Consider the following 24,698-nt stretch of genomic DNA (forward strand, 5'->3'; position numbering starts at 1 on the left):
GTCGAGACCATATCATTGATGTTTTAAAACTTCAAATATGTAAAAAAAAAAAAAAAAAAAATTAATTAAAAAAAATTTAAAAATAACTTACGCTCCCCACACCCCTCGCTACTTAAACATACCAAGTTCGAGATTGCACTACAATGTAGTAAAGGGAAATCTTCCCTTACAGAGATTTCCATTAAAACGTTCGATTTTTCAAAACTTCGATGATATGATGCTGACCATTTCAGTTTTGAAGTTTTGAAACTTCGACAAATCAATATAGACCCTAAATGTTAGGGTATTTAACAGCAAGGTGGTTCTTGCTATAGTGGATAACCAACCAGCACTTTTCCTGGATGCACTATGTGTCAGATACTGAAACGGAGGCGCATTTTATTCAGAGATGTTTGGAGTCTATAAGTATTGTTTGAGGAATTTGCTGAAAGTAAGGGTGTGCATATTGCAGCCTAGGTATGAAAGCATTAATCCCTAATAGCTTGTCTAGCTTCAGGTGATATAAAGCAGGTCATTTTGTAACCCATTTAGTTCTTTAGTGCAGTGTCCACCAGTATATCAGTATAAACATTAAACGCTTAAGATTTTTTCAAACACACATTACTTCCTACAAAGTGATGGTATAAGAGGGAACTGTCTCAGCAGAGGAAGAACCCCTTCCCTAGCTTAAACAAAGAAATTAGAGATCTTGTCAAGTCCTCCAAAGCTAATTATGAAGCAAAAATAGCCTCCCTAGCTAAGGGTAATGATACAACATTCTTTAACTATGTCTGAAATCTAAAAGGAAATACCTAGCTATGTGATGAACTGGGTGTGGATGGCACGACCTATACACAGCCAGAGATAACAGCCAAACTATGAGCTGATAGGTTTGGAGCAAACCTCACCCCCTTGTCCCCTTCAGTCATCCCCCAAAGTATACCTACCACCATTCCTCAGCCTATTATCTCAAGAGAGCAGGTCATCTCAGTGCTCATCAAGGCCAAAAACACATCAGTGGAACCAGACAACATCCTTGGTTACCTTTTAAAGAACTTAAAACGTGACCTAGCAGATCCCCTGGATCTCTGTTTAATGACAGCCTGCAAACTGGCTATATTCTGGCAGAATGGAGGACAGCAACAGTAATCCCTCTGCACAAAGAAACCATCAACCAACTCTGGGAATTACAGGCACATAAGCTTGACTAGCCTCATCTACAAGGTCATGGAAAGAATCATTATGGACCTTATTAACAAGGACATAGGTAATCTACAAACTCTGGACCCAACCCAGTTCAAAATAGTTAAAGGTGGTTCATGCCTATTAAACATGGTTGACTTCTTCAAGAAAGTCACCAATGCCCTGGAAGAGGGAAAGACAGTGCATATCACCTACCTTGACCTAGCCAAGACATTTGACACAACCCCCCCACTCAGGTATTATAGAGAAACTCTCCTAATTAGGAAATAACCCCTACATTACCAGATGGGTAGCCAACTGGCTTACCAACAGGACTCATACTGTCAAAGTGGGTGACTTCACCTCTAGCAATAGACTAGTCACCAGTAATGTACCATGGGGTTCTGTGCTGGGTCCCTTACTGTTTAGAATTTATTTTTCAGAAGTCCAGGCAAACCTGGATGGCCTGTGGCTGACCAAGTTAGCTGATAGTTGCAAATTGGAAGCAATCATCGACTCCCCTAATGATGTTAATATTTTTTGGACTTGTTGGCTGTTGGTGAAGCACCCACCAAGAGGAGAAAACGCTGAGAGAAGAAAGGAGCCACTTTTGAGATTTTAAGTATTTTGCTTCAGATTATTTGTTAAGTTTTTCTGCATTGCCGCCTACTTTTGAGCATTTTCTGGCTTGTTAAACTTGATTTCTGTGTTGGTAACTGTATTTAGAACACAACCTAGAGCTGATTACTGAATTTCCTGCCTGCACTTATTTTTAAAATCGTTTTTTTCTTAAAACTTGCATTTTATCTGTCTCTGGCCTAGCACTCAAGTGTGGGGTCATTTACTTCACTGTTCTAACTTGTTGATACTTGTGAACCTCTGCTTTCCTTAAAAAAAAAAACAAAAAAATCTTGCTTTTTTCTCCTTTTCTGAGATTTAAAAAAGTTCAGTTACAGATTTGCTGTTCTCAACTGTTTGTAAGTTTCTTGTTGGCCATTGTTTGCTTGGGCTAAAGGGAAGTCTCTGTGTTCATCAGTGGCAGTGATAAACATTGAGCAGCCTGCCTGCCCCTGTGGGAGTGGTTACTGCCTTGAAACTGTAGTTTTATTGGCCATTTTGGGTCAGTTCCTAACTCCTTGATCTCCCTCTCTTAAAACCCGATTGCCTTGTGGTTTTGGCATCTTTTTGGACTTGTTGGCTGTTGGTGAAGCACCCACCAAGAGGAGAAAACGCTGAGAGAAGAAAGGAGCCACTTTTGAGATTTTAAGTATTTTGCTTCAGATTATTTTTTAAGTTTTTCTGCATTGCTGCCTACTTTTGAGCATTTTCTGGCTTGTTAGACTTGATTTCTGTGTTGGTAACTGTATTTAGAACACAACCTAGAGCTGATTACTGAATTTCCTGCCTGCACTTATTTTTAAAATCGTTTTTTTTCTTAAAACTTGCATTTTATCTGTCTCTGGCCTAGCACTCAAGTGTGGGGTCATTTACTGCACTGTTCTAACTTGTTGATACTTGTGAACCTCTGCTTTCCTTAAAAAAAACAAAAAAACAAAAACATTTTGCTTTTTTCATACTTTTCTGAGATTTAAAAAAGTTCAGTTACAGATTTGCTGTTCTGAACTGTTTGTAAGTTTCTTGGAAGCCATTGTTTGCTTGGGCTAAAGGGAAGTCTCTGTGTTCATCAGTGGCAGTGATAAACATTGAGCAGCCTGCCTGCCCCTGTGGGAGTGGTTACTGCCTTGAAACTGTAGGTTTATTGGCCATTTTGGGTCAATTCCTAACTCCTTGATCTCCCTCTCTTAAAACCCTCTTTTGAGCGGTTTTGTGTGTTTTTGAGCATAGCGCAACATCGGGCAGCGCCGCCTAATTGGGTTTAAACTATTCATGGCTCCACAAAGTCTGCTCTTCACTTTTTCCCTTAGAACTGCTCTATCTCTCAAATTAAACACCATATTTTCATTCTAATTCCCCTCACTGGTCCAAATAAGTAATTTTACAAGTTAGCACTAATAAACCATAAGCACTACTTACTCTTATACTCTCTATGATTACCTTGTCCCCTATTGGTCCATTTTAATTCAGTTCCCTATATTACTCTAGCATGTCCAAAGGTCAGTCAATGGTTTCCTCTCCAGTCCAGCTGGTGAATCTGGGAATTTTGAGGCAATGTTACAACTGTCTCATGTACACGGACAACCCTCTCCTCCTCCAAACAGGTTCAAATATATGTGAGAGATGCAACCATATAGCCAAACTGGAGGCTGAGCTCTCTCATCTCAAAACTGGTGTAACCAGTCAGGAGGAGAAGGTAACCTCACACAACACAATTCCAGTGTCACATAGTCCCACCACAACAGCGAACCAAACACATAAAAACACAAAAACATACTCGGAGGCTCTAAATAAAAATCTACCTAAGCAACAGAGACCTCCAAGGCAGACATCCAAGCAAACGCTACCACAAAAAAAAACACGTACAACACATAGCACACAAAGTCAGTGTGCCAAGCAGTCACAGCCCTTAAGGCTGAATAACACACCTGATGCTCTTGTAATAGGTGACTCTATTGTCAGACACACTGACGTCCCGCTCACCAGGCAGAATAAAGAGAAGGTCACAGTGAGCTGCCTGTCGGGCACTAGGATCCGCCACATAACACAAGCACTCAGGTCACTCCAAAGCAAATATAAATATGACTTAGTCATTGTACATGCTGGCGTGAATGACCTGAGACGTACCTCCCTCGACTACATGAAAAGAGACATAGAGGAGCTCTCTAATCATGTAGCCTAGGCCGGTATGACCCTGACCTTGAGCAGCATCTTACCCTCACCTAGAATGATGCCACAGTATAAAGACAAAATGATTGATTTTAACAATTGGCTAAAATTTTAGTGTCATTCAAAGGGGATCCAGTATCTGTCAGCCTGGGATGACATGCTCGACAAGCCACGTTGCTTCGCTAGGGATGGCTTGCACCTGTCACCCCTGGGCTTTCGGATATTGGCAAAGGCTCTTGCCACCCCCATAGTGCCTTATTTAGGCAAGGCTCAAAAGTCAAACCCACCTCCATAGACAGCACAAGGAACAAGAAACTAAGGGTAATGCTGCTAAACGCCAGAAGTCTTAACCTCAAGATGCATGCACTTGAAGCTCTCCTCAGTATGGAGAACATCGATATCTGTGCAGTGACAGAAACCTGGTTCAAGGCTCCAGAGAGCACCCCAGCACTACCAGGTTATACCTCATATCATGCTTTTCGGCACCAAAACCCAGACCAAACCACAAAAGGAGGGGGAGTTTCCATATTTATCAAGGATATCCACACCTCCAGGTTAGTGGCATTGCACGAAGTATCGGAGACCATCCATGTGCAACTGACAGTGGGCAAGACTGCTTTTCAGTTTACAGCATCCTACAGACCACCCTCTCAAAGTCAGGAATCCCACTCGGCTTTCCTGGAAACATTGGAGAACATGAAGATCTCTCCGAACACCATTATATTGGGTGACTTCAACTACCCAAACATAGACTGGAAGCATTACTCAAGCCCCAGCACCTTAGCCCAAAGGTTCCTGGAATTTATAAACTCAAATGCTATGGAACAACTAGTCACCACTCCCACAAGAGGGGAAAACATACTAGACCTGATCATTACCAACATGGGGACTCTATGCTCCATACCAGAAGTATATCCCTCATTGGTAAGATCAGTCCATAAATTAATTTAACTGGATATCCATATCCCGACCCCACCCCCAGCCCAAAAAACCACAGTGAAAAACTTCTCAAAAGTGAACTTCACACTTTTCAAAACCGAAGTGGAATCCTTCAAGGCCCCAGGGCCAGTGGAAACTACGGCCCAAACTGCAGAATCCTATATAAATGCATTCTACGGACATCTCCAGGAATGCATGGATCATGCTATCCCAAACAAAATCAAGACCCAATCATCCAAAGGCAGGCGTCCAGTCTGGTGGACCCCAGCCATAAATAAACTGTACAACAGAAGGAGGAAGCTACTACATGATAGAGCAAAATCCCTAAAAGGGAAGGCATCTCTGATCAGTACTAGCAAAAAATTACGATCCCTCATAAAATCCTCCAACGCCTGTTTCGAGAGAAAAATTGCACAGGACACTAAAGACAATCATAAGGCTTTTTTCAGTTATGTTAGGAACCTGGGATGCAACTCCCAGACTTGTTCTGAATTGATTCTAAGCGACAAAAAATACACTGAACCCACAGACATCGCCAATATCCTGGCAGACAGGTTCAGTGCAAACTTCTCCAACCCCTCCCCCCAAAAGAGCAAGTATCTATCCCGGCAGAGTGCAGCCTCCCAAACATCTCTGATGCTCAGGTGAAGGCCGCCCTCACCAAAGCAAAAAACACTGCTTCCATGGGACCAGATGGCGTCCCGGGTTGAGTCCTACATGAACTCCAAGAAGAACTAATCTCTCAAGTAAAACTGCTGCACAATCTCAGCCTCACTACAGGATATGTGCCCAAAGAATGGCGTACAGCATCAGTGGTCCCACTCCACAAAGGTGGCGCCTCTGCGGACCCCAGAAACTATCACCCCATAAGCCTGACTAGCCTAGTCTGCAAGGCTATGGAGAGGATCATCATGGAACTCATAAACAAAGACATTGGGGACCTACAGACACTAGATCCTACCCAATTTGGCTTCGTCAAGGGCAGATCCTGCCTTTTGAACCTGGTCGACTTCTTCAAAACAGTCACCAAGGCCATAGATGAAGGGAAGGTAGTCCACACAGCCTATCTGGACCTTGCAAAGGCATTTGACACAATACCCCACTCGGGAATCATAGATAAGCTATCCAGCCTAAATATAAACCCCTATGTCACAAGATGGGTCGCAAACTGGCTCAAAGACAGAACCCACAGAGTCAGAGTTGCTGGAGCCATGTCAGACTCAAAACCAGTCACAAGTGGCATCCCACAAGGTTCTGTCCTGGGACCACTCTTGTTCAGTATTTACTTTTCTGAGGTACAGGCCAACGTGGGAGGACTATGGCTCACCAAGTTCGCAAATGACTGCAAACTGGGCGCCATAATCAACTCTCCAGCTGACACAAACATCCTTCAAAAAGGTCTCGCAGAGATGGATAACTGGTGCCAGAGCCATGGTCTAAAGCTAAATGCCAAAAGTGTATAGTCATACCCTTTGGAAAAACAATGTGCCCACAAATTACCACATAGGTGGTAACCCATTAAGTACAGAGAAAGTAATTAGGATCTGGGGACCCAAGTTGATAGCAATCTCTCCTTTGACAACCACATTGCCAAAGTGTTTAGAAAGACCTTCTACATAGCCCACCTCATCATGAAAGGATTCACATCTAGATCAAGAGAGGTAATCATGCCCCTTTATTCATCCCTCATCAGGCCCATCATAGAATACAATGCCCCTTTGGGATGTACCTTACCCGACACCTGCAGCAATTAGAAAGACCCCAAAAGTACCTCACCAGGAGGATCAAGGGACTCAAACAGATGCCATATGCTGCTCGGTTAAAAAAACAGCTACTCAGTGCATTATATACTACTTCTTATATCTATCCTTCTGACATATAAAGCCATGTCCAACCCAGAATTAATGGACATGCTCCACCTCAGTAAATCTAAATCCCTTAGAGCCACAATCGAGAGGGACTTGAACCTCAGCACAGAAATAAATAGAACATGCTGGAGGGACAGATTCATAACCCAGAGGCTCCCTTCACTCTGGAATAGAATTCCAATTCATGTTAGGCAGAGCACCTCACTGACTCTCTTCAAGAAGAATCTTGATGAGTGGATGGGGGATCGTAGGTTTGTCTCGGGGATTACTTCCGTGTTACTATTAGACAGAGGCACAGTAAACTAAACTTTAAAAAGGGCACAGTATACTCAAATCAAGGGGTCGCATAAGCCAAACACAATCGGGCTAGGCTTATAAATGCCCCAGGGCAGATAGCCTAGTATGAACCTATGAACCTATACTGTAACAGGGCTAGCACAGACAAATGACTGGTGCCAAAGCCACTGATTAAAGCTAAATTAAAAAAAATGCATTATTATTCTCTTTGGCAAAGCTCCGGTTCAATCCTTTGGCTGGGGTGCCTTCTGTGAAGAGTCTGCATGTCCTCCCTGTGGTCGTGTGGGTTTCCTCTGGGGGATCTGGTTTCCTCCCACATTCCAAAGGTGGATTGGACACTCTAAATTTGCCTTAGGTGTGAATGTGTGCATGTGTGGGCCTTCTGTGGAAGGTTGGGCATCAGGCTGGCAACTCAACACTGTAAAACTCCACTGCCAATCATGAGTGGACAGGTGATCCACTGTGGTGACCCCTAACTGGGAAAAGCCGAAAGAAGAAGAAGAAGATTCTCTTTGGCAAAGCTGACATCCCTGCTAATTACATTATACATAGCACCCCTCTAAGGGTAGACCCAGTGGTACATTATTTGTGTACTTAGGTTGACAGCAATCTGAACTTTGACCACCACATATCTAAAGTAGGAAGGAAATCCTTCTGTGTGGCACATCTTATAAGTGAAGGCATTACATCTAGATCTAAGGATGTAATAATTCAATTTCACTCAACCCTCATCAGGCCAGTAATTGAGTACAATGCTCCCTTTTGCATGTACCTCCCCAGACACTTGCAACAATTGAAGAGACCACAGAGGTTTCTCACCAAGAGATTAAAGTGTACACAAAAGTAGTCTTATGCAGAAAGAATGAAAGCCCTTTCACTGTATTCTGTCTCCTAAAAGTTGCTAAGGGGTTACCTGTGCCTGGCTTGCAGGGCAGTTTCTGTCCTGTAACTGATGAAAGTGCTACAGATTCGTACATCAAACTGCATGAGGGTCACTCACTCCAGGGATCTTAACTTAGCCTCTGACATGAACAGGTCATGCTGGAAAGATGGATACACCCCCCAGAGACTGCCACTTCCTTGGAACAAGCTTCCAATTCATGTGAAACAGAAACCCTCCCTGACACTCTTCAAACACAATCCTAGATCAATGGATGGGTGACCACAGGGTAGTGCTCATGTCCACCCTGGACAGAGGAAGTCAGTGTTAACTACCATAGACCCTTACTTCTGGTAAGTTCACTCACCTAACCACCAACAATTGGGGCAACTCAGGATAAATATGACTAGGCTTATAAGGGCTCTTGGGCCGTTAGCCTAGTAACCACCTATGAAGCTGTGAACCTATAAACAGTAAGTGCATCTCCACTCTAAAGAACCACTTCATAATGTCCAAGCTATTTGCATATTTACATTTATTTATTTATTGACATTTAATTACCAGGAAAGTCCAACTGGGCAGAAGCCCATTTTTAGCTGAGGTCCAGGGAGAAAAGCTCCAAATGATTACAAAACATTTTATGAAAAATAATTTTACAAACTTCAAAATAAAATAAAAAGCATGCACAGTTTAAATAATTATAACAAATTAAACATAATATTAAATCATTGGTTAAGAATTGATACAAGGTATATGACAATCATTTAATATTCAGAGAAATTTTAGACAAGTTTGTAGAAAAATTAAAGATAAGTTAGACTAGTACAAATAGGAATTGCAATATGAAGTGAGGGAAAAACAGGCTTATGGCCTATTTAGAGATAAGTCAGGGAACAGAATTAGTAGCAATAAGGAAGTAAGTGAGGAAGGGAGAGTAATGAGGTTTAAGGAATGGAAAGGTGCTTGTTCTCATTTAGGAATATAGTTTACCCTGATTTTGCATAAGACCAAAGGCAGTTTTAAGCTAGGAGGTCTTTCAGAGCAGTTTTGAAAGATGGGAGGGTGGGTATAGACCTAATGTATACAGGCAAGGAGTTCTATTAGCAACCTTGTACACAGGCAGTGACAATGCCCAGCAGATTTGCTAGGTTTGTAGACAGACAGGAGTTTTTGGTCACTGGATCACAGTGACTGACATGGAGCATAGTTGGGTAGAATGCTTTTTAGTGCAGGAAAGGCAGATGGATGCTGATTAATTTTACATGTGGTAAAAAGTTGTGTTTATGTTAGTTGATATGGTAGTTCTAAGCAATTTAGGCTTTTCAGTGCTATACAGTGATAAGTTCTGAAAAGGGTATGTGCTTTTTCACATTTGCTTAGACATTGTCTAGCATATAGTAAATTGCAAATAAGATACCTATATATTAATTTCTTAATGCATGATGGTTGTGTGTTATTAGGCTGTACTTGCAACATTGATCCAGAAGTTGCTAATAAATTATTTATTTGAAATTTTTGGTGATTACTGCAAGGTCAAAAAAAAGCCTAACGTTGACTGTGGCCCAGGATAGTGCTGGTCTATCTTAACATCCAATTCAAGAAGTGAGCGATTTATTTAAATAAATGCTGCTAATCATGCAGATGAGCAAATTTTGGTTGGTCTTGTTGGTATTTGTTCTTCCAAATGTGTGTTTTGGGGGTTTGAAATGATTTAGTAAATGCTTGAGAGATTGTGTTTGGAACTGTCAGCTTCCCACTTTTATTAATGCTATTCTGTTTTGCAGTTAGTCCAGTGAAGATCCCAGTGTCTAAAATATTGGATCCCATTCATCTAGTCCATCTGTTCCAATATATGGGCCCTCCAAATGCCACTCAGATCAGATCCAGTAAATTCAGTGCTCTGGCTACAAGCCCTTCAAAATCGTCCTTCCTATAAATTTCTTCTTCTTGCTGACTACCTGAGCTCTCATTTGCCAGCTTCAAAAGTAGAAGAATCTGATCAGATACGTACTCTGTCTCTTATTTCTGCATATTGGGCTAGATTTTTCAAAGCTGTAGTGCTTTTTCCTTCTCCTTTGACTCTTATGTTAGATTTTCACTAGAAGAAAATTGTCTTTATAGTTGTTCTTGTTGGCATTTATCACCATCTTCCTTTCTATCCTTTCTGTCTTTATTTTAGTGATGGTAGTTAGCCTATATATATATATATATATATATATATATATATATATATATATATATATAAATGTAGAAGTCTGATTGCTATTACTAATAATACTGTTTATAGAGTTTTATTTAGCTTATATTTAGAGTTTAATAGTTAACTGTGTATTGGTTTACTTCTCAGTTTTATGCACTTGTTGTAACTTGTAGCCTTTCCACTATGAAGAAGTCTACCAGTTTGGAAATCTGTGTGAAATGTGGACACAAGATCCCTCCTCACGATCTCCATGGATTGTTATGTCATACATTTGGGTGTTTCTTATCTGAGTGAATCCTATGACACTTGTGCTGTCTTTTGATCAACAGCACTAGTGGATCAGATGAGCATGCTGATTTTTAAGGGGCTTCTTCCTGATCCAGAAGCTGCAAAAACCTGAAAAGCTAAGCATTAAGCCCTCTAAATCCTAAAGTATCCTAAGAAAAGACCAAGAGATTCTTTGGCACTGTGGTTGGCTCCTATGACTCCTAGGATGGAGAAGCATTCTGCATGGACCTCTACCAGATCCACTTACTGGAATTCTATTACAATACAAGACTCACCAGAGAAACAGGAACACCCTACCTCAAGACCTTCCTCATCCCTTTCGACCAAGTCCTTCAGGTCTGATAGAAGCACTTCAGAGAAGATCTGGATTGCCTTTTTCAGAAGTTCCTGAAGACCTACATTGAGATGGGGGTCATTGTGACTGTATCAGCTCCAAAGTCAGTTGGGTCTGTTCACTTATTCTTGTTGAGGTACCCATAATGGTGGAACCTTTGGCTCCAGTATTATCTGAACTGTATTGTCACCTGGATCCTGTGGCTTGAGAGTCCTTGATACAAGCTTCTTCTTCACTAGAGTTATTAGGTCCAACTCACTTGGTTCCAACCTCGTTGGATCTGACACCTGAGTCTTGGGCTGAGGACTTAGGTAGGCACCTAAATTAGTTGCTTTGGAGATGCCATGCTTGTTGCATAATGTGGCAGATGGAGCAGCGAGAGCAGCTGGGGCAGGCATTACTACGAGATGCCATGCTTGTTGCCTAATGTGGCAGATGGAGCAGTGAAAGTAGCTAAGACAGGCAGCACTATGAGATGCCATGCTTGTTGCATAATGAGGCAGATGGAGCATCAAAAGTAGCTGGGGCAGGCATCACTACAAGATGCTATGCTTGTTGCATAATGTGAAAACTAGAAACAGACTAATGAAAAATAAAAAATGGACAAGGACTGAAATTCCAAAAAAGGATTTAATAAAATAAAATAAAATAAAGTAAGAGCTTACTTTCTTTTATTTTATTAAATCCTTGTTTGGAATTTCGGTCCTTGTCTGCTTTTTATTTTTCATTAATCTTGTTGCATAATGTGGCAGATGGAGCAGCGAGAGTAGCTGGGGCAGGCATCACTATGAGACGCCATGCTTGTTGCATAATATGGCAGATGGAGCAGCAAGAGATGCTGGGGCAGGCATCACTATGAGATGCCATGCTTGGTTGCATTTATACAGCTTTTCAGATAACTTTAAAAAGTGTCCCTCACTGACACTCCTTTTGAAAGTACTACTCTTTTTGACTCTATGGTGAAAGAAAAAAATGCAAAAGAGTGGGCTGGATGGTAAGAATCTCTCTGCAGTTGGAGTTAAATTTGAGGCCTCATAGCTCCTGTTTAACACAAACCAAAAAAGGCCCTTGATATGTCTCTTTCTCTAGTTCTGACGTCCAGATGTCTATACAACTCCTCTTTTGACAGAGGTGGCCAAGGATCAGGCAGCCACTTCAATGAATGCAGACCTAGGGGCCAAGGTGGTCCACAGAACCAGGGTTTCCATGGCCCCTTTTCCAACAGACATCCCCAGAATCTCTGAAGGTCTGCCTGATTGCACCGCTCTGGAGGCAGTCAGGCATACATATCCCCTACAAGCGCTCATGGTTTGCCATCACATGAGACAAGTGAGTAAGAAGAATCGTATCCAGAGGTCATTGTCAGGTGTAACTCCCAATCAATCAAAGGCTGCTGTGCAAGAGGTTTGTTCTCTTCTTCAAAAAAGAGCCATCCATGAGGTTCCACCAGACATGTCCAGATAAGTATTTGATTCAAGATTCTTTTTGGTTCCAAAGAAATCAAAGAACCTCCACATCATCAAATGATTACATCATCAAAAATGACACCTGGGAAAGGAACTACTTGGCCAACATGGAACTATTTGCCCTTTTCCCTACTATGGTGTGATCTTGGAGTTGGTATATTTAATTGGGGGGTGAAGCCCCCCACTTTGGTGTTTTTTTTCACTTTGTTGTGTTTGTTTTGTCCTGGTGGCCAAGTGGTTCCTTTCCCAGTGAATGTTTTTGCTGGTTTACAGTTTCGCTAATATATGATTTTGCTGATTTCGTCTTTATGAACTGCAATTCAAGTAAGTGGTCTTTCGATTCTTTGAAGTAGACCCATATATATATATATATATATATATATATATATATATATATATATATATATATATATATATACATATATAGATATATATAGATAAAGAGAGAGAGAGTGAGAGAGAGACACAGACCACATTTTATCTAGATATATATCTATATCTATATGTATATATATATATATATATATATATATATATATATATATATATCCTTATCACAACACTGACATGCCACAAACCCGACACTCAAAACAACGACACCAAATCACCGAAAACGCACAAAACCGAAAACTCACAAAACCGAACACCATAACACTGACACCCAAAACACCGACACACAAAACGTAAACTACACATTACACACAACTATACATGTACTAACTCTAACCCAAACCCTAACCCTAAGGTCCGGCACTACCGTACACTTACCCTACCCGCACCCTAACCCTAACTCACTTAACCCGCCACTACACCTAAAGTCCGTCACTATCGCACACTTACCTTACCCGCACCCTAAGTCTGACACTACCGCACACTCACCTTTCCTGCACCCTAACCCTAAATCCCACACTATCTCACACTTACCTGTCCACTCCCTAACGCTAAATCCCTCACTATCACACACTTACCTGTCTGCTCCCTAATGCTAAATCCCTCACTATCACACACTTACCTGTCCGCTCCCTAATGCTAAATCCCTCACTATCACACACTTACCTGTCCGCTCCCTAACACTAAATCCCTCACTATCACACACTTACCTGTCTGCTCCCTAACGCTAAATCCCTCACTATCGCACACTTACCGACTTGCGCTCACACGTTGCCCATGTCGGTGTTTCGGCTGTCGGGATTTCACCTTGTCGATCATCTGTCTCATCGGTCTTCTCGACTCGGTCTTCTTAGCGTCAGTGTTTTGGCGTGTCGATGAAGTCAAGGGGACCCATATATGGATATATATATATATATATATATATATATATATATATATATATATATATATATATATATATATATATGTATAAATATCTCTCTCTCTCTCTCTCTCTATATATATATATATATATATATATATATATATATATATATATGTATATATACACACACACACACACACACATATATATATATATATATATATATATATATATATATATATATATATATATATATTCTGAAGACATGCATCTGGAGCATTTCTCCCCGGGCCTCTGCTGAAAACAGGATCTGTGGAACCTAGTCAGACTTTCTCGGTCAACAAATGTTAAATAAATAAAATAAAATAAAAAAATATATGTTATATGCATGCATATTCATTTGGCATGGCAGTGATTTAGAACAATTTTGTCAACTACTCAATAACCTGTTGATGTTTATTAGTATGAAATTGATTGTTTTTCAAACTGAGCTAGTGCCTTTGAATATGCCCATTAAAGTGCTTGAGATATGTTGATTACTTTTATTTTCAGCCCATTGCTTTCAACACATTTTTGGAGAATAGTTAGTGCCATCCTGTTTTTTTTTTTTTTTTTTTTGTTAAAGAGTAATATACCACAAAGTTAGTTTAAACATCTTAGAAGGATACATTCAACCAAAGTCCATTGTATTAGTCTTGTATACTGTGTGAGAGATGTATTTGTAAAGGATCTAGTCATGTAACTGTGAGAGAATGCTTTGAAAATTATTATGGAAAATGTTTTATGTTTATTGCATGAACATAACATTTAGTGAGTATAACTATCATTATATTCATGTTATTGCCCACTTCAAAAGGATGTAGCATATATGTATAACATTTAAATAAGAACTGGAATATCATTGCATGCGCCTTTTTCACCCTCTAGCCATGTCAGATATATCCCAACTATTTTCTATGGAAATGAATGATCATTAGCTGACTGACTGATGAATACTAGCTTGAAGTTACAAAGTATTTTGGAAAAGCAAATTTTCAAGCTGTTTCATTTAAGAATGAACACTGAACTTATCCCAGTACATCACATAAATTAATATTTTCTTACATCTCTAAACAGGTAAATGTTACATAAATAGGCATTTTGCTGATTGTTCAACTTCAAATGCTCTACTTTGGCTATGTCTTACTTTTTACCTTTACATGGGAAGGTTAGCCATCCATTCATAAAAATAAAAGGATGCCTGAATGGCATGCATGAGTGCGATATAAGGAATACATTAGCAAACTGTGTGTGCATTAAAATATTGTTGATTGTATGTTAAAATTCCAAGTTTTAGGAAGTTTTAAGTCATTCTTAGACAGGGAGAGATTGTTAAAATGAGATTTTAAAATGTGATTCCAGATGGCAAATTTAATTTAAGGCTCATAACAAGACTGAGAAAGAGTGCAAAGTCTAATTTTGCATCACTGTGAGGGAAAAACTTTGCAAACTGCCTACCTAGATCTGGCTAAGGAATTTGCCAGAATACACCACTCAGGCACTGTTAGCTGACTTACAGAATTAGGTTTAAACCCTTTTATATCATGCTGGATAGCTAGTTGGCTCACTGATAGGTCCTAGAATGTTGGAATCAGTGAGGTCACCTCCACGAAGAGGCCGGTTACTAGTGGAATACTCCCGAGCTCTGTGCTAGGCCCACTCCTCTTTAACATACACTTCTCAGATGTTAAAGCCAATGCAAAGGCCTCTAGCTAACCAAAATTTCAGATAATTGCAAATGGGAGCAGTCATTGAATCCCCATAAGATGAGAACACCCTTCAAGAAAGTTTAATACAGGCAAATGTTTGGTGCCAAACCAAGGCTTAAAACTCAATACCAAGAAATGCTTCCTTTTGTGAAGTCTGCCACCCTGGAAAACTACTTCATGAATAAAATACCCTTAAATGTTGATGGACTTGTCAGAGATCTGGGACCTCATGTAGATAGTAACCTAGCCTTCAATCAATATGTGTTCATATTGGGAAACCAGTGCAACAAACAAAGTTAACTAATTCTACTCCCATCCATATCAAACATCATAAATGTTATATTAAATATAATTATTTGTTTCTAGCCAGTCACTGTGTTTATTTACTTTCTCCTAGCAATTTTACTTTACATCTGCAGTTCCTTCTGTCCTTCTACTATAACTAGATCTTACTCATTGACAATATGAACCACTTTAGGGATTTGTTACGCTTGTAGCAATGAGTCTGTTTTCTGGACAATGATGGACCCACATTATAGTGGCCTTGAGAGATATAAAGGCCTCCTAGTCTGTTGGCACCTCCAGTGTCCCTACCAGCTGGCTTAATATACCGTCATGCAGATATTGTCTTCTCAGTCTGCCATCTCCGTCCCCCCTTTGTTATATTATTTTCTCCATTTATGTTCAAAATACCATCTGCTATTTGGCCCACCCTCCTTCTGAAATTAGAAAATTATAGTAAACTTTGACACAAACAGAGCAAAGCAGCAGCCCAAAGACTTTGAATATACATAACTATACATTTCACAATTCCCCTTCTTCCCTTAATGCTGACTACAAAATACCATTAATTCCAAAATAAAGAGTCAAGTGTAGCATCTTTAATTAAGTATTTGTACCGCTTCCTCTTGTAACATGCAACACTAAATATGACTGGCAGCCTTGAAGTGGTTCCCATATATTTACACTCAAACCTCTTCGCAAGAGGGATAATTTGGACCCTAAAAACTGTTGAATGCATATACCATTACTTCCTATTACATAAGGTACACTTCATAGTATTGGTGGATGCAGCGATAAAATGTAACCGAACTGTTAGTGTTTCATTGGTTAATCAGTTCTCAACATCAAGATATTTTATAACAGGTGTCCCTCAAATTTCAGTTTCAATTTTTGGACCAGTCCCTTTTTTTTTCTATATGTAAAATGACATTACCCAGCTTCAGCAGTCACTCTATACAAAAATGATATGTTTATTCTTAGGTCTGCATCAACTCTCCATTCCATTGACATACAGTTGATGAATGATTTCAATATGTTTTCTGATTCAAGGAAAATAAACTCTAAACAAATACCAAGAAAACTGTTAACATGCTCTTTTGAACTAATAAAAAGTTGAAACCCACATATGCTTTTAAGATTCTCTTTTCTGGAGTCACATGGGATCACCCTGTATTCATCATACAAAAAATCCCATATTTTAGACATTCCCTTATTAAAGCTCTTACTTCATTTATTACGACTTTTCTAGCTCTGTATTCAATATGACTTGTGCAGATGTTATGAGATAACTGCTTTAAATAAAGTTTTCTGTCCCTATTTCTAGTCTTCCATTAATACTCCCTTATTTAACATCCTGTAAAAAGTATCTTTATTATCATCCTAATATATATTTTTCTATAAAGCAGTATGCAGTCATAATATGTATGTTTCTGTAAAGTATTATGCAGTCACACCTGTGAATCTAACCCTGCGATCTTTTTAAAATTAGACTGTTGCATATGTTCAGTCGATGGACTTGATGTTGAAAGCCTGATGCTCAGAACTTTTGAGAATATTTTGCCACATTTGTGACATCTATTAAAACCTTCCAGAAAAGTGTAATGTTTGAACTGTGTGATTAACTGTAGTTCTTGAAAATGTGGTTATATGCATTACTGTGAACAGCTTACTGCTTTGTACTGCCTTATAGCACAATTCATAGCTGAAAATGGTCCAGCACATGTACCGGATAACTAACTAACTAACTAACTAACTAACTAACTAACTAACTAACTAACTAACTAACTACATACGTTGGAATCCCATTTGGTCCTATTCATTAAAAACATATCTTTATAGGTTCATAGGTGTGTACTAGGCTAATGGCCCTGGAGCCTTTGCAAACCATAGGATTACCCTGACATTATGCCACCCAACCTTAGTTCCCAGTGCCTCTGTCGAGTAGGGCCACTGGAGTGATCCCTGGGGTGAATTTTCTATTTCTCATCCAATTATCAAGGTTTCTCTTGAAGAGGGCCAGTAAGGAGCTCTGTGTGAGACGCATGGGAAGTCTATTCCATAGCAAGGGCAGTCTCTGGGTTATGAACCTGTCCCTCCATAGGTTCATAGGTTCATAGGTTGGTACTAGGCTATCAGCCCTAGGGCCTATACAAGCCTAGCCATAACAATTCCCTGGCTATTTCTTCCCACACTATTTACTTCCCTGGAACCCTGTCTAGCAGGGTGACTGACGTGATCCCCGGGGTGAATTTCCTTTCTCCCATCCAATCGTCAAGGTTCCTTTTGAAGAGGACCAAAGAGGCACTCTGCTTGACATGTATGGGCAATATATTCCAGAGTCTGGGGATTCTCTGGGTCAGGAACCTATCCCTCCAGCATGTTTTGTTTATTGTGATGACAAGGTTTAGATCCCTGGAGTGTGTGGCTCTGAGGGATTGGGATTTCTTTAAGTGTAGCATGTCCAACAGCTCTGGGTTTGACATGGCCTTGTATGTTAAGCAAAGATTGCCTCTGAGTAGACGATATGCGACAGAGTACAGCTGGAGTTTTTTAAGGCGGTCAGCGTAGGGCATATGCTTTAGGCCTGTGATTCTTTTAGTGAGGTATTTCTGTGGCCTTTCCAGTTGTTGCAGATGCCTTGAGAGTTACATATCAAACGGGGCATTGTATTCTATAATGGGTCTAATGAGGGATGAGTACAGTGGGACAATGACCTCCTTTTTTCTGGATGATAAGCCCTTAGTGATGAGGTGTGCCACATAGAAGGATTTTGTGACTGTTGTGGCGATGTGGTTATCGAAGGTGAGACCACTGTCCATCTGTGTCCCTAAGTCTCTTATCACACTTTCGGTGTTTAGTGTACTGCCACCTATATGGTAATTCATGGATACATGTTTTTTCCCAAAGGGGATAACTATACATTTCTTGGCATTGAACTTGAGCCCATGGCTCTGGAACCAAGCATCTGTTTCTGTAAGGCCATTTTGTAGAGTATCCACATCATTTGGGGATTCAATAATGGCTCCCAGTTTGCAGTCATCTGCGAACTTTGTTATCCAGAGTCCCTTAGTGTTGGCCTGTACTTCAGAGAAGTAGATGCCAAACAAGAGCGGTCCCAGGACTGAACCCTGAGGTACTCCACTTGTCACTTGTCTGGAGCTGGATTTGGAGTCAGCTACCTTTACAGTGTGGGTTCTATCAGTAAGCCAGTTAGCAACCCATTGGGTGATGTAGGGATTAATGCCCAGCTTAGTAAGTTTATCTATGATTCCTGAGTGGAGGATGGTGTCAAAGGCCTTGGCAAGGTCTAGATAGGCTGTGTGGACCACCTTACCCTTGTCCATGGCTCTGGAGACTGATTCGACAAAGTCAATCAGGTTCAGGAGACAAGATCGGCCCTTCACAAACCCAAACTGGGTGGGGTCCAGTGTTTGAAGATTGCCAATGTCTTTGTTTATAAGTTCCATGATAATACACTCCATGGCCTTGCAGATAAGACTTGTCAGACTGATGGGACAGTAGTTTCCGGGATCCAAGGTGGATCCCCCCTTGTGGAGTGGGAAAACTGTAGCTCTGCGCCACTCAGTGGGCATGAAACCTGAGGTGAGGCTATGATTAAACATGACACTTAGGTGAGGTGCCAGTTCATATTGTAGTTCATGTAGTACACAGCCTGGGATGCCATCTGGTCCCATGGATGCTGTATTCTTAGCTTTGGAGAGTGCGTTTTTTACCTGTGTGGCCGTTATTACCGGAATTTGGCAATCGTCTGGTTTTGAGATGGGCCATTTAGGGGGTGAGAGGGGGGTGAAGTTGGCACTGAATCGATCTGCCAAGATATTGGCAATATCCTTGGGATCAGTATATTTAATGCTATTCTGTTTTAGCTCAGAGCAGATCTGAGCATTGCCATTTAGATTCTTGACATAGTTATAGAATGCCTTGTGGTTGTCTTTGGAATCTTTGGCAATTTTATTTTCGTAACTAGCTTTGGAGGATTTTATGAGGGATCTCAGTTTCTTACTGAGGCTGGTAAGGAAGTTTTTTGCATCCTGGGATTTTCCTCTTTTCTGCAACAGTTTCTTCCTTTTGTTGTAAAGTTTGTTTACGGCAGGGGACCACCAAATTGGCTTCTTTTTTTTGGATGAGAGCATCTTGGTTCTATTTGGGATGGCACAATTTATGCATGAGTGGATGTGCTCGTACAGTGCCTTAGTGTAGGATTCAGCAGTTGAACTTTCAGCTCCCATCTGCAAGGGTGTCATGAAGTTTGTCACTTCTGACTTGAGTAGCATGAAGTTGGATTTGGAGAAGTTTTTTATGGAGGTTTCCTTACTGGGGGGTGGGGGTGGGATGTGGATGTTAAGAGTGATTAGCTTATGGTCAGACCTGACTAACGAGGGGGTGACCATAGGTGTGGAGCATCGATTTCTCATGTTGGTAATGACCAGGTCTAGGATATTGGAGCCCCTGGTGAGACTATGGATTAGTTGATCCAGGGCATTGGAATTTATGAATTCCAAGAACCGTTGGGCAAAGGTGTTGGTACATGAGTAGTTTTCCCAGTTAATGGCAGGGTAGTTAAAATCACCCAGTATTAGGATGTTTGGTTCTATCTTAATATTTTCCAGTATGTTTAGAAAGGTGTAGTGAGAATCTTGGGGTATGGTGGGGGATCTGTAGCAAGCTACAATTTGGATTGCAGTCTTACATAGTGCTAGTTGCACCTGGAGAATTTCAGATGCATTGTGTTGGGCAACTAGCCTGGTGGTGTGAATATCCTTGGTGAATATTGACACTCCTCCACCTTTAGTGTTTTGGTCCTGCTTTGGTGGCCGAAAAGTGTGGTAAGAGTTGTAGCCTGGTATTGCAAGGGTGCTCTCTGGATCCTTGAACCAGGTCTCAGTTACTGCACAGATATCGATGTTCTCCATTTTTAGGAGTGCCTCAAGAGAGTGCATTTTGAGGTTTAGACTTCTAGCATTGAGTAGCATTACCTTCAGATTTTGCATGCTTGCACTTGTTACGGTGGTGGTTTTGTCCTTTGAACTTTGCCTAAAAAAGGCACTATAGGGGTGGCAAGAGCCTTAGCCAGTAACCTGAATCCCAGGGGCGACAGGTGCAGACCATCTCTGGCAAAGCATCATGGTCTGTCAATCATGTCGTCCCAGGCAGACAGATACTGGATCCCCTTTGAATGACACCAGAAGCTTAGCCAATTGTTGAAGTCAATCATTTTGTCCTTATATTGTGGTATCATTCTGGGTGAAGGCAGGATGCTACTCAGGGCTAGGGTCATACCTGCCTGGGCCACATGATCCGAGAGCTCTTCCATGTCTCTTTTCATGTAGTCCAGGGAGGTACGTCTCAAGTCATTCACTCCAACACGGACAATGACAGAGTCATATTTGTACTTGTTGTGGGGTGACTAGAGTGCATGTGTTATGTGGTGGATCCTGGCACCCAACAGGCAGCTGACTGTAATTTTCTCCTTGTTCAACCTGGTGAGAGGGACATCAGTGTGCTGGACTATAGAGTCACCTATGACTAAAGTGTTAGGTACATTGTCTTGCCTTAGGGGCTGTTGCTGGGTGGCACACAGGTGTTATGAACTATGTGACACTTTGGTTGTGATTGGTGTTTTTTTGCATTTCAGCTTCAGAGGTCCTTGTTGCTTGGGCAGGTTACAGTTAAGGGCCTCTGCATATGTGGATTTAGTGTTGGTATATGTGGATGTTCGTGGTGTGGGTTTAGAAGGGCTGTGTGTTGCTTGAGATGTAGTGTGGGTGTTAACCTTCTCCTCTTGACTGTCTAGCACAATCTTGGGTGGAGAGAGCTTTGCTTCCATTTTGGCTATGTAAGTGCATCTCTCACAGGTTGTAGTGTTGGGTGGTAGGAGGAGAGGGTTGTCTGTGTACATGAGGCAATTGCTGCATTGCCTCAGTATGCCCAGATTCACCAGGTGGACAGGAGAAATCACCGGAAGCTGACCCTTGGACATGCCTGGTTTGGTGCTTTTTTTTTTTTTTTTTTGTAAAGTACAGGAGCTGTTTTCCCTTACCTTAGCAAGGTACTTTGCAATTATAGGCTGTTTAGTGCCTACTATTAATTTCTCCTTATTAACAATGAGAGTTGAGTGCTTGTATCAGTTTAAGGCTTCCTAGTGCTTTCCAGCAGGTATTAGAGAAAGTGCTAGTCAAAGGAATGCTTAAAGGTAAGATGGAAAAAAATGCACACTGCAGTGTGCACTAGAGAAGTTAGACGTGAAAGTAGGTAACTTAAGTTTTACCTGTTTAAAAAGTTAAGGTTTAGTGGAGAGTTACTATTTTTAAAACAGCAAGATGGGTTGAAATGGATGGTCACTTTTGTATTCTGGTACTATGGAATACAGTAGGATGGCCAATAAATTTAAATAGTTGAAGGGGAGGGGTTTTTGATTTAGTGATTACTCACACAAGCCAGTGAAAGTAGAGAGGAAATGAGATATATGGTCAGATTAACATAAGAGGCAGGCAACTAGAAAGACAGTGGTATTTAACAAGAAAACTGTGACTGGGTAGGAGGGTGGGAAAAAATTCTGCCTGACTCAGAAGAGAGAGAGAGAGCTGTGGTCTCTTTTGAAGTTTTAATATGCTGTTAAAGCAGAATGCAAGTAAAACACAAGGTAAAGAAAACAAACTACAGTATTTAAAATATACAAAATACAAAAAATAAAAGCAAACTAACCTTTCCTTCACAGCAAAGTGTAGCAGAGTCTGGATGAGCCTTTCTGGTAAAGCATGTGTGGCTAGGCTATTTTAATAATGGTGAAGAAGCTCTTTAGCAAGTGCATGTCATATTGTAGTAACTGCACCCCAGCTGTCTAGATTACATTATACAGTTCATTATCCAGTATTGTAAAAATTTTCCACAATGATTTTGGACTGCATTGAAGGAAGTGGCGATATTAATATTGAACCTCACACCTTGGATTTAAGTGGTAAATCATACAAACCACTGGGCATGTATGTCACCAAAATGTACATGCCTCTTTGCCCAGCTATGAATTGTTCTCATCAATTAACTGTGAATTCATGATGATAAAGGACATTTTTGTTCATGCTATATTATAGTCTGACAGCCAACTCATCGGTATATGAAAATAATTTTTTATTTCTGGTGGGTAAATTTAACTAACAAGTTATTAACATAATAATACATTGTTTAGTAACCTTCCACTTTAATACCCACATCCCTGTCACTATTAATGCTGCTAATAAGAGGGTTGTAAGATAATAAGGGAAAATAAAAGGAACGCTGCAGCTACTGATGGTGAGTGCCTCCATTTATTCTGCTTTTATAATTGAGGCTAAGACATAAGGAATAGTTAAAAGACATGCAAAAGTTATTTTATAAACACTTCCTAAGACTTAAGAAAAGCAAGATACAAAACCATACTTCATCCTTATGCATCTGTAGCTTCACTTTATGGGTTTAGAGGCTTTCAAAAATCTGTTTACAAGAATAGTACTGCCTGTTTGAAACCTTCTGTGTAGTACTTAAACAGTAATTGCATGTTATCTTAACTCTTTTACTTTGCTGTGTTTCCAATCTGTACAAAGCCACCATGTATAACAGGAGGAAAAAGATGAACTTTATAACAAGGATATTAGTGTTAACTCACAGACAAAACTATGCTTTGGTAGCTAGAGCAATACATACTGTACCAATTTTGTATTCAGAAATATGAATAATAAGATAAGAAACTTCACTCACAATTCTTGGGCATCCACAGCAAAAAAAACTTTAACCTGACTCTCTGCAAAGGTGTCATTATATGTCAAAACCCACAGCGAACATTGATAGAAAGAGGATCTTTCTTTCTACTGGCTAACAATTTATTTAGATTGGTAGCCTAGTCCTATGGTAATAGCTCTCTAGATATACACTTTTCTCAAATTTTATCCATTTTATTTTTATTTATTTTTATTTTACATTTCTTAACCGGGAAAGTCCAACAAGTCCAACAAGTCCTTTTTCAGTAGAGGCCTGGGGAAAAAAGCTCCACAAGAACACAAACAACAACAATGACATGTAGCCCACAATATGCAATCTGATTAGGTTAAATACATAAATTATGCAGCTGTTTCAAGACATACAAGAACATAAAATATATACATGCAGATGAGTCGGCATGTTTTCCATCTTTTCCAGCTTAAATAGAAACTCATATTCACATGACCACACTCTGAATTTAATTGTCATTTTCTCTCCCCTTATAACTACTAACATTCTAGTTATTGAGTTTGGCCCCTTTGCAAACACCTCACTTACTGCGTTTTTTTATCCGTCCCTTTACCCCATCTAACCTTATTTCTTGCAGACATGCAAGCTTCTGATTGCTATTATCGTTCTTATCTGTCTGGTCATTATTATTTGCTGTCCTTTTTCTGGGCTAGACTACCTCTTGTCCTCCTCCATGACAAACAGGTAAACCAACCAACCATTTTTTATTAAACATTATATCTTTACATGACCTAGAGCCAATTTTTACAAAATCGAGTGGCTAGCCCTGACATAGCACATAGCCTATGATCCATGTTATCCTGTCTTGAGGATACTACGCACCACAGTTGATGCTCAAAGCAGTTGGTTTATACAACTCTTCCCCTCAGAGGTGCCATCTAGAGTCTGTGCTGCTGCCCACAACTCCATTCTTGGGTGAGTTTGAAGTGGAAATGCTCAGCATGTTTTTGGGGGAACCCCACAGAGACAGGGAGGACATGCATAATCAATATAGGCATTAGCTGGAGGTCAGGTTTGAAATTTGCACTTTGTGCAAAGGAGGGAAGATCTATGGCTGAGAAACAGAAGATAATCCAGTGAAGATGATGATTTGGGACACCCAGGAAGAAGGCAAGTGGAAATGAAAGCATCCAGCAAGGAGGTAGATGGATTGTGTGAGAGAAGACCAGTGACAGTTAGGCATGACTGTTGAGGAAGGAGAGTGGCATGACACCCTGACGCCATGTAGAACGTGGGAACAGGTGAATGACCTGAGATGTACCTCCTGGACTACATGAAAAGAGACATAGAGGAGAGCTCTCTGATGTAGCCCAGGATCCAATGCCTGTCAGCCTGGGATGACATGCCTCGACATGATGATGATTGCACCTTGCATCTTTAATAATTCTGCATTCACAACTTTACACCAATA

Source organism: Protopterus annectens, chromosome 2.part1 (assembly GCF_019279795.1).
Source record: "Protopterus annectens isolate FY-2018-M chromosome 2.part1, PAN1.0, whole genome shotgun sequence".
Classification (NCBI taxonomy): Eukaryota; Metazoa; Chordata; order Ceratodontiformes; family Protopteridae; genus Protopterus; species Protopterus annectens.